Genomic DNA, 7,899 nt, shown 5'->3' with positions numbered 1-7,899 from the left:
CCCTTCAAGGGCAGCCCCAAGTTCAGCAATCTGTCCCAGGATTTAGGTGAAAAAAATCCTCAAAACTTTAGTTTTAAATCAGCTTAGAGCCGAATCCTTTATCCTCATGCCATGTGTTCTGCCCTATAAAAATCAGCACTTTGTTTTTTTGCTAGGTACACCTCAGAGGCATTCTCTCTTCAAAAAGCTCAGTCCTGTTTAAAAAGAATATATAAAATAAAAAAAAAAAAATCTTACTTGTGGTTCTCTGGATATACAACAGAACAACATTCTCACATTATCCACACACTCAAAAGCTCTGACTGAAGTTTCCTCATAATCATCAAAAAAAAAAAAAGTCTTTGAATTGTGAATAAGAGCATGTGAAAAAAACAAGCTTGCTCAAGAAGCAAATAACAAGTGTTGCTTAAACATAGGCATTATGGCTATGGACAGAACTTACACAAACTGGTAAAAGTCATTGGAAACCAGTTCAATTCTCTAACACAACATAAGTTCAGGGCGCACAAACTTCTTTCAAAATGGTCAAAACTGGTTTAAGATAACCCAAGAAAGATGTAGCATCAGACTTAACTGATTTAGGTTAAATCAGTTTATTGAACTTTTGTCCCAAATCCCCTCAAGATTCAAGTTAACTCACAGTCCGCCAGCATCCCAGGATGCTTTGCACCTCCCCCTGCAAACCCCGCTGCCTTGCAGGGAGGGCAGCCTAGCCTTGACCAAAGCTGTCTGCTTCAGCTGAGCAGGGAGGCATGCTCTAGCACCTGCCATCTTCTGACCTGGGCCACTGCAGGCATGTGGCTGCATTTCCAGAATCAAAAGTGAATGTCTGTTCACTTGCTTATGGGTTCAATCTACATAGCTTAGACAAGTGGCTCCCAACCTTTTTTTTGCTGTGACCCTAAATCCAGGTCACAACCCCCACTTCTGCCATCAACTCACTCATGCCCAGCAGCACCAGCAGAGCCTGGGCCAGGCCCAGATCACAGGGGACAGTGGCAGTGAGAGCTACACAGACCCTGTACCAAGACAGCCCCACAGGCAGGAAGGGTGGGGCAAGGGGCAGACCCCCCCTCCCCCCAATTTGGGTCGCAACCCAAGGTTGGGAGCCACTGGCTTAGACTAACCTGCACAGATTGAATCAATACAGCCTCAGACTTTTTGATCGTTTGTACTTAGTCTATGTGCGACTGAAGAATGAAAACTACAGAACAAATGTAAATCACAAGGAAAAAAAGACATATGTTGCCATGTGATTACTACATGGAAATACTTATGTTTAACAAAAAAAAAAAGAGCATTTTTTTTTCTTGGCAAAGTCAAACTATTCTCCTAATACACAAGTGTGTTGTTTTGAAAACAGGCACCTAAGTCATTTATCTATGCTGTCATTAGAAGGGATAATGTCTTTACTTGCTGCTGTGCACTCTCAAAGTTATGTGCATAGCAACAATATGGGTTCTTTGGATTTTCTTACAGAAGATTTGTTAACAAGCAAGTAGATCCTTTTAAAAATTATTTTTATGCTATTTGTTATTTAAGTCCACTGAAGGGTAGTTTCACAGAACAATAAATTATTCAATTTAAAATATGGGTTTTAATCCTGCAAATATTGATGTACCAGCTTATTTTCATTCATGCAAGTGGTTTCAAGACTGCTCAACTAAAGAGCTGCAAGATTCCACATAGTTATTCTAACTGGGTTTTTCCCTTTTTCCCTGAATGTTTTCTGCTCACCATAGCTGCTTGCAGACAATCAAAAAACAAACAAACAAATACCCTGCACTTTCCCAGTACAAGCAGTGTGCTATGTTACTTGGACCCGGCTCTGCCGCACCTGTATAGATCAGGCACTTCAGCAAGGCTTTTTGGCACTTTTCACTAAAGCTGATTCAATCAACTATTAGATAAAAGTGCCAAAAGCCCCACTAAAGTGCCCGATCTATACAGATGTTGTTCAGGTTAGCCAGGTCCAACTAAGACACTGCCTCTTCTGAGCAGGCACTGGGCTCATCCTGGGAACACACTGAGTTTAAAGTGTTGCTTTATTTTTTTAAGTCTGCAAATAGCCTGTTTCTTTAACTACTACATGTAATTTTCACCAATATTCAAGAGGTCAAATATACTCTGATCTAACTTTAAAGAGTCTACTTTCAATTAAGACTTGGATAACGATTTGAACATGTAGCTGCCAGGAACTAAGAGAATACAGTCCTTACTGGAGCAACCAAGATCCCCAACTTAGTTCAGTAGCAGGTAAATGGCTTAGGCAAGGAATAAAAAGAGCCAGAACCTTTATAGCAGTCAGATGGGATTGGACTGTGAGAGGATTTTCAAGATTTGTCACATAAACTTTTACTGTAATGGGATAAAACTTAAAGAGTTCAAGGAATACTAACTGATTAGGAGTTTAAAGCTCTCCTCTGCAAGCAGTCAGCCGACTGGACAAAAGAAAAGACAAACTACCCTACTTTCTCACAAGCACTTGGCACCCAACCTGTTACTTCTTTCATCTTTTACTTTCTTTGGTTAATAGCATTTGGTCCTTAGGTGTTAAGTGGCAGGTAATATTCAAACCACTGAGTATATTTGGTGAAATGATTACATGTAGATGAGAGTAAGCAGCAGGGAAAGGAAAAGAATCTGACAAGATAAAGCTAGTGGAAAAGGTAGGAAAAGAGCATATAGGACACAAAGTAGAGAGAAAACAGATCCTAGACATGACTTAAAAAAATATCTTAACCATGGTCTGATAGGAAAGGAAAGGAAAGGGCCAAACAAAAACAGAATAAATCAAGATTTGTTTAGGGGTTGTTTTTCTTTTCGGGGGGATGGGGGGAATTAATATACACTGTCAACAACTTTTCTAGTTAATGTTCAAACAGTACAAACAGATTTCATAGACACTAGGGCTAGAAGGGACCTTGTAAGATCATCGGGTCCAGCCCCCTGCCCAAGGGGCAGGAAGTCAGCTAGAGGCAAAGGAGCCCAGAAAGGTAAGCATCCAAATGTTTCTTAAAAGTGTCCAGAGTACATGCTTGCAGACCTCTGGGGGAAGTCTGTTCCAGGCCTTGGGGGCTCAGACAATAAAGAAGTTTTTCCTTATGTCCAGCCTAAAATGGGCTTGCAGGAGTTTGTGACTGATGGACCTTGTCATCCCTTGGGGTGGTCTGGTAAACAGGCATTCCCCCAGACCCTGATGCATAGCCCTTATGAACTTAGAGGCTGCCACCAAGTCACCCCTGAGCCTGTGCTTCTGAAGGCTGAAGAGTCCCATAGCTCACAGCTTCTCTTCATAAGGCCCGTTCTCTTGGCCCCTGACCATACACGTGGCTCTCCTCTGGACTCTTTCAAGCTTCTCCATGTCCTTCTGATTATTATGGCTAGAAAATGTTATGAAGAGCACCATAAACAGAGATTAAACTAGAAAAACAATTTGTTAGGATGGTAAGCAAACAGTTCAAACTATGCTGTAGGTTCAGCATAAGCTACAGTAACGTACAGGGTACTGCATTTAAGCACAAAGCCTCAGAACCAGAAAAGAAGCTATACACACACCTAAAATATGCATGCACTTATCCAAACTTAGTGTAAACAATGCACCCTAAATACACAGTACTTTCAGTATGGTGGTATTAAAAGCCTCAAAATAGACCAGCTCCCATCATTTTCAAGTCCCTAGTAGTCAGTCAGTTTCATGGCTGCCACTATAAATCTTGAAAGTGACAAAAACTAGTCAATGTCTGGCCTAATACCACAGCACTGATGTTACTTAACCAGCACCATCAATGCTATGATATTTGCAGCCCTCAAGTTAGCCAGAGTACAATTAGGTTACGAAGATGACTATGGGGCTGAAACACATTATGCACTTAAATAGCTTTACATTTACTATGCAAATAACCCATGCTTGTTGCAATATAAGCAACAGATAATACATAGAGATGTGCTTACTCTTATGTGGTTAAACAAATTATGCTTCTATGTGGTGTGAATAAGTAGCATACACCCTATCAATCATAACCTGCGGAACACTAAGGCACAAAGTATCTAGACAAATTTCAAAAAAAAAAAAAAAAAAAAAAAAAAAAAAAAAAAAAAAACTCCAAATAATACATTAATGTTCTTGAACTAAAGTGAGATTTGAAGCTCTGATGTTCCAATGAACTTTTAAAACTAGCCTGGAAGTTGTTATTAACTAATGAAAAATATGATTAACTTTTAATATATACATTAAAAGTCCCTCACAAAATTATTCTATAGCTACAAACTTATGAATATTATTTATATTTCTTGTTCTTCCCCATCTAGTGGGAAGTTGCAGCAGTTTGGATAAACAAGTGTCCATAGTCACCATCCACCCCCTGCCTGTGTGATACAGAATACTGGGCAAGATGAACCTATGATCTAAAATGGCAATTCTTATGTACAACGATCATGATTTAGAAGATGACTGGAGTACTTTGTGTTGTTTAAAAGATTAAAGATCATTATATTTGGGATTAGACAAAAATGAGACATGCATTACTGTCTAATAAAATTAGACCCCAAAGTGATTTTGAAATGAATGTGCATCTCCTTCCTCGTATTTTATTTCATCAAACAGTGCGAATGCTGCAGGGGCAGAATGTCTGCCTCAAGAAAAGGAACAGGAAGCAGCACATTGCCCTCCTTCCTTTGATATCTGCTAGGCTGTCTCCACAGAGTTGGCAGCCCCAACCAGAAAGTGAGCAAGCTCTAGACTCAAGTCTCATTGCAGACTGTCATTAGAATTTTTTGTTAATAGTTAAAAATTCTTATAAAATGTTCTTATAAATTCAAACTGAGCTCAGGTGTAGCTTTAAATAAACATCAACGTTGGCCCCTTTAGTTGAATGATTCATACTTTCTAAAGTGATTTGGTAATAAGTACAATACTTGCTTTGATACTCTGTGATCCAAAGAACAAGCCTTAAGGTTTAGTCTACATTATTAAAAAGTATTTAAACAAATCTTTAACCCTCATCTTCCCTATTACTGGGGGATCATATAATCATCACCAAAATTGCAGCCAGAGAGGGACACAATAATTACAGCATACATCCCGACTTTATTCTGAAACAACTATATCCCAATGCTGAGCTGTCCTACTGCGCCCTACAGGATGTTCTTATAAATAAACAAAAAAATATAGACTAAAAAAAGTTACCAGTTCTTTGGACATGATTTTTCATTGGAAAATTATCAAGGATCTCTCAGATGGAGTGTTCTATTCAACATTTTCAACAACCTGAACTTCAAAAGTGTGTTCACTTACCAAACTTGTAAATGACCAAGCAGAAATGACCTGCAACTACTTTGGAGAACAAGACTTGAATTCAAGATGATTTTGACAGATTAGATAAATGATCCAAAGATCAGCCAAATGAAATTTGGTAAAGAAAAGTGCATTTAAAAAGAAACCAAATGTGTATATGCAAAATGGGCAATAACTGGCAAGGTAATAGTTGCATGCAAGAGAATATGGGCTACCAATAATGTGAAGTCGCAAAAAACATACCAGCAAGCCTCACTCTGGAATGCTTCAACCAAAGTGTTGTACATACAACCACACGGGGAAAGGAATCATCTCCACAGCACCTGTAATGCCTCAACTAGAATACTATGCCAGTTCAACCACCATTCTTTAAGATGGATGAGGGTCCAAATGATAAAACAATGAATGTTAAGAGGTCTAGAAAACAATGACCTATAGAGAAAGGTTGAAGGAACTCAATTTTTCTTTAGAAGAGAAAAGATTGAGGACACAGCAGTTGTCAAACATGGAAAGGGTTCTATTAAAGAGGAGTCATGGATTGTCCTCCAGCTTCACTGTAGGTAGGATGGGAAGTAATCAGCGTAATGTGCAGCAAAGACAATTTACTTTGGACTTTAGGAAATATTTTCTAACTATGAGGTTATGTTAGCACTGGAACAAGCTATCTATACAGTTTGTAGAATCCCCATGACTGGGAGTTTTAAGAATAGGTTAAGTAAATATGAAACCAAGGTAGTCTAAGTAAGTTTGCTACCTAAGAGTAGTGGTTTATTTCAGCTTAAAGTTTCTCTGATCATAACACAAACAGTTCAAAAAGCCAGGTAACATGCTCTAATTATTGTTTTTGTCACTAAGCAGCACATTGGCATAAAGTCTCCTTTCTGCCTTAACTGTGGTTGGAGAAAGAGTAACAGCATCCCAGCAACTCCAGTCTACTTATCCAATGTTAATTCCTCACTTTGTTAACCTTTTAATTATCAATGCACGCTATAGATAGAAAGGTTTGTATTTAATTCATAACAAAACATAAAAATGCCACTCATGTAAATTACAAAACTCATTTAAATCATCCTGGAATTACTTCCACTTTATACCTACTCCGTGAGCCAGTAAAAAAAGATGCAGCTATGGAGAAATTTTAAGTTAAAAAAAAAAAAAAAAGAGAGAGAGAGAGAGAGCAATGGCACAACTGGAAATGCTCAAAGCCATTCTGACTTCACACAAAAGCACAGCTGTTTTCCCTTCCCATTATTTGCCGGGATCAGGGGCTGGGCCTTACTTTAACTCTCCACATTCACATTGCTCAATGCTGCTGACAAGTCAGATCTGTGAACCCCAAATATTATTTCAAAGATTCCCTGTACAGTCACTGGACATTTACAGATGTGCTACCCAAAACATGGTAAATGCATCACCAAGCATCCAGCAAAGTGAAACCAAATGCCTGGGGGAGGAAAATGAGGTGGATCCAGGGAGATCCTGTTTCCCCCACACTTTGATTCCTGCTCCACTCAAACTTCAAAACCTAGTGCCTAGCAGCAGCACCACCACCTCTGGCCCATCAGTGCCAAGGGAGACACACCTGACTTCATGTCTCATTATAAACCTACCTGATCCCTTCTAAGCTCATCCTACCACTGTTAACAAACCTCTCTTCTTTTTAATCATCTCCACATTGAGGGGGGGGCTAGCCTTTGCGCCTGCTTGCAACTTCTGGGAAAGACGCTATTTCACAGCCCTGCACACTCTTTGTAACTCCTTCAGAGGTTTGTTTTCATTTCCATCTTAAAAGGGAATAATCCACCTGACCCCTCCCACCATTAGCAAAGCTTAGAGTTTATTTATACTGGAGAAAAAGGTGTCATTTTACACGTGCTGACTGCACCGCAGCACCTGAACCCTCTTTTCAGGAGCTGAGACCCGGCCATGACTGAGGAGGCTCCCGGAGTGATTACGACGTGGCGCAACGGACAGCAGCGGAAAGGAACGGGCAGGAGCAGCGGCGCCAACAGCGCTGCCCCCGGAGTGGCCGCCGGGCCACTGCTGCGACCCGGGCACCGCCGGCCCAGGCAGTTACGGCCCGTTAAGGCGCCGTGGATGGAGGGGGAACCTGGCCGCCCCGCCCCGCAGGCCCGTGCCGCCCCCCGCCACCTCCTCACCAGTCGCTAGATAACGGGGCCGGGGTAGGGAGGACAGGCCGCGCACTGAGCCTCACGGGGACTCATCCTCAATGGTGACCGCGCGGGGCCAGGCTACTCTGCCAGTCCGAGCGGGGGGCAACTGCCACGGCTCCAGCACACAGCTGGCACTAGCAGGAGATGAGCAACGGCCACATCCCGCAACAAGGCACCGCGGGATTGGCGGGAGTGCCGCACGCCCCGCGCGCCCATTGGCTGCCGGAAGCCAGGGCGCTGCCCAATGCCGCGGAGCCGGGTGGGACTGACTGGCTGGGGTAGGGGGCGGGGTTCGTGGGACTGGACGGGCACCCGGACTGGACAAGCCCTGGCGAAGCCGCGTGCGCCAGGCTGTCCCGCTGCCCTTCCCTCTGCCGCAGCACCGAGCAGGAGCTTGGGCTTGACCTAAGGAGCCCGGGGCTTTGCAGC

The 7,899-nt window shown here is 42.2% G+C and overlaps 1 protein-coding gene across 1 annotated transcript in view; it reads right to left on the bottom strand.

Annotated features, from left to right (window-relative positions):
- IBTK (inhibitor of Bruton tyrosine kinase) overlaps positions 1-7,635 on the bottom strand; it is a 117,551-nt gene extending 109,916 nt beyond the window's left edge. The window contains exon 1 of the mRNA XM_019520435.1: positions 7,456-7,635. The gene's annotated coding sequence lies outside the window, so the exon portion shown is untranslated. The remainder of the gene's footprint in view (positions 1-7,455) is intronic.
- Between the last annotated feature and the right edge of the window lie 264 nt (positions 7,636-7,899).

The sequence above is a fragment of the Gavialis gangeticus genome, unplaced genomic scaffold (genome assembly GCF_001723915.1).
Source record: "Gavialis gangeticus isolate Ggan-Ray unplaced genomic scaffold, GavGan_comp1, whole genome shotgun sequence".
NCBI lineage: Eukaryota > Metazoa > Chordata > Crocodylia > Gavialidae > Gavialis > Gavialis gangeticus.
The sequence above is the reverse complement of the archived record's forward strand: the minus strand, read 5'-3'. Positions and strand labels throughout refer to the sequence as shown.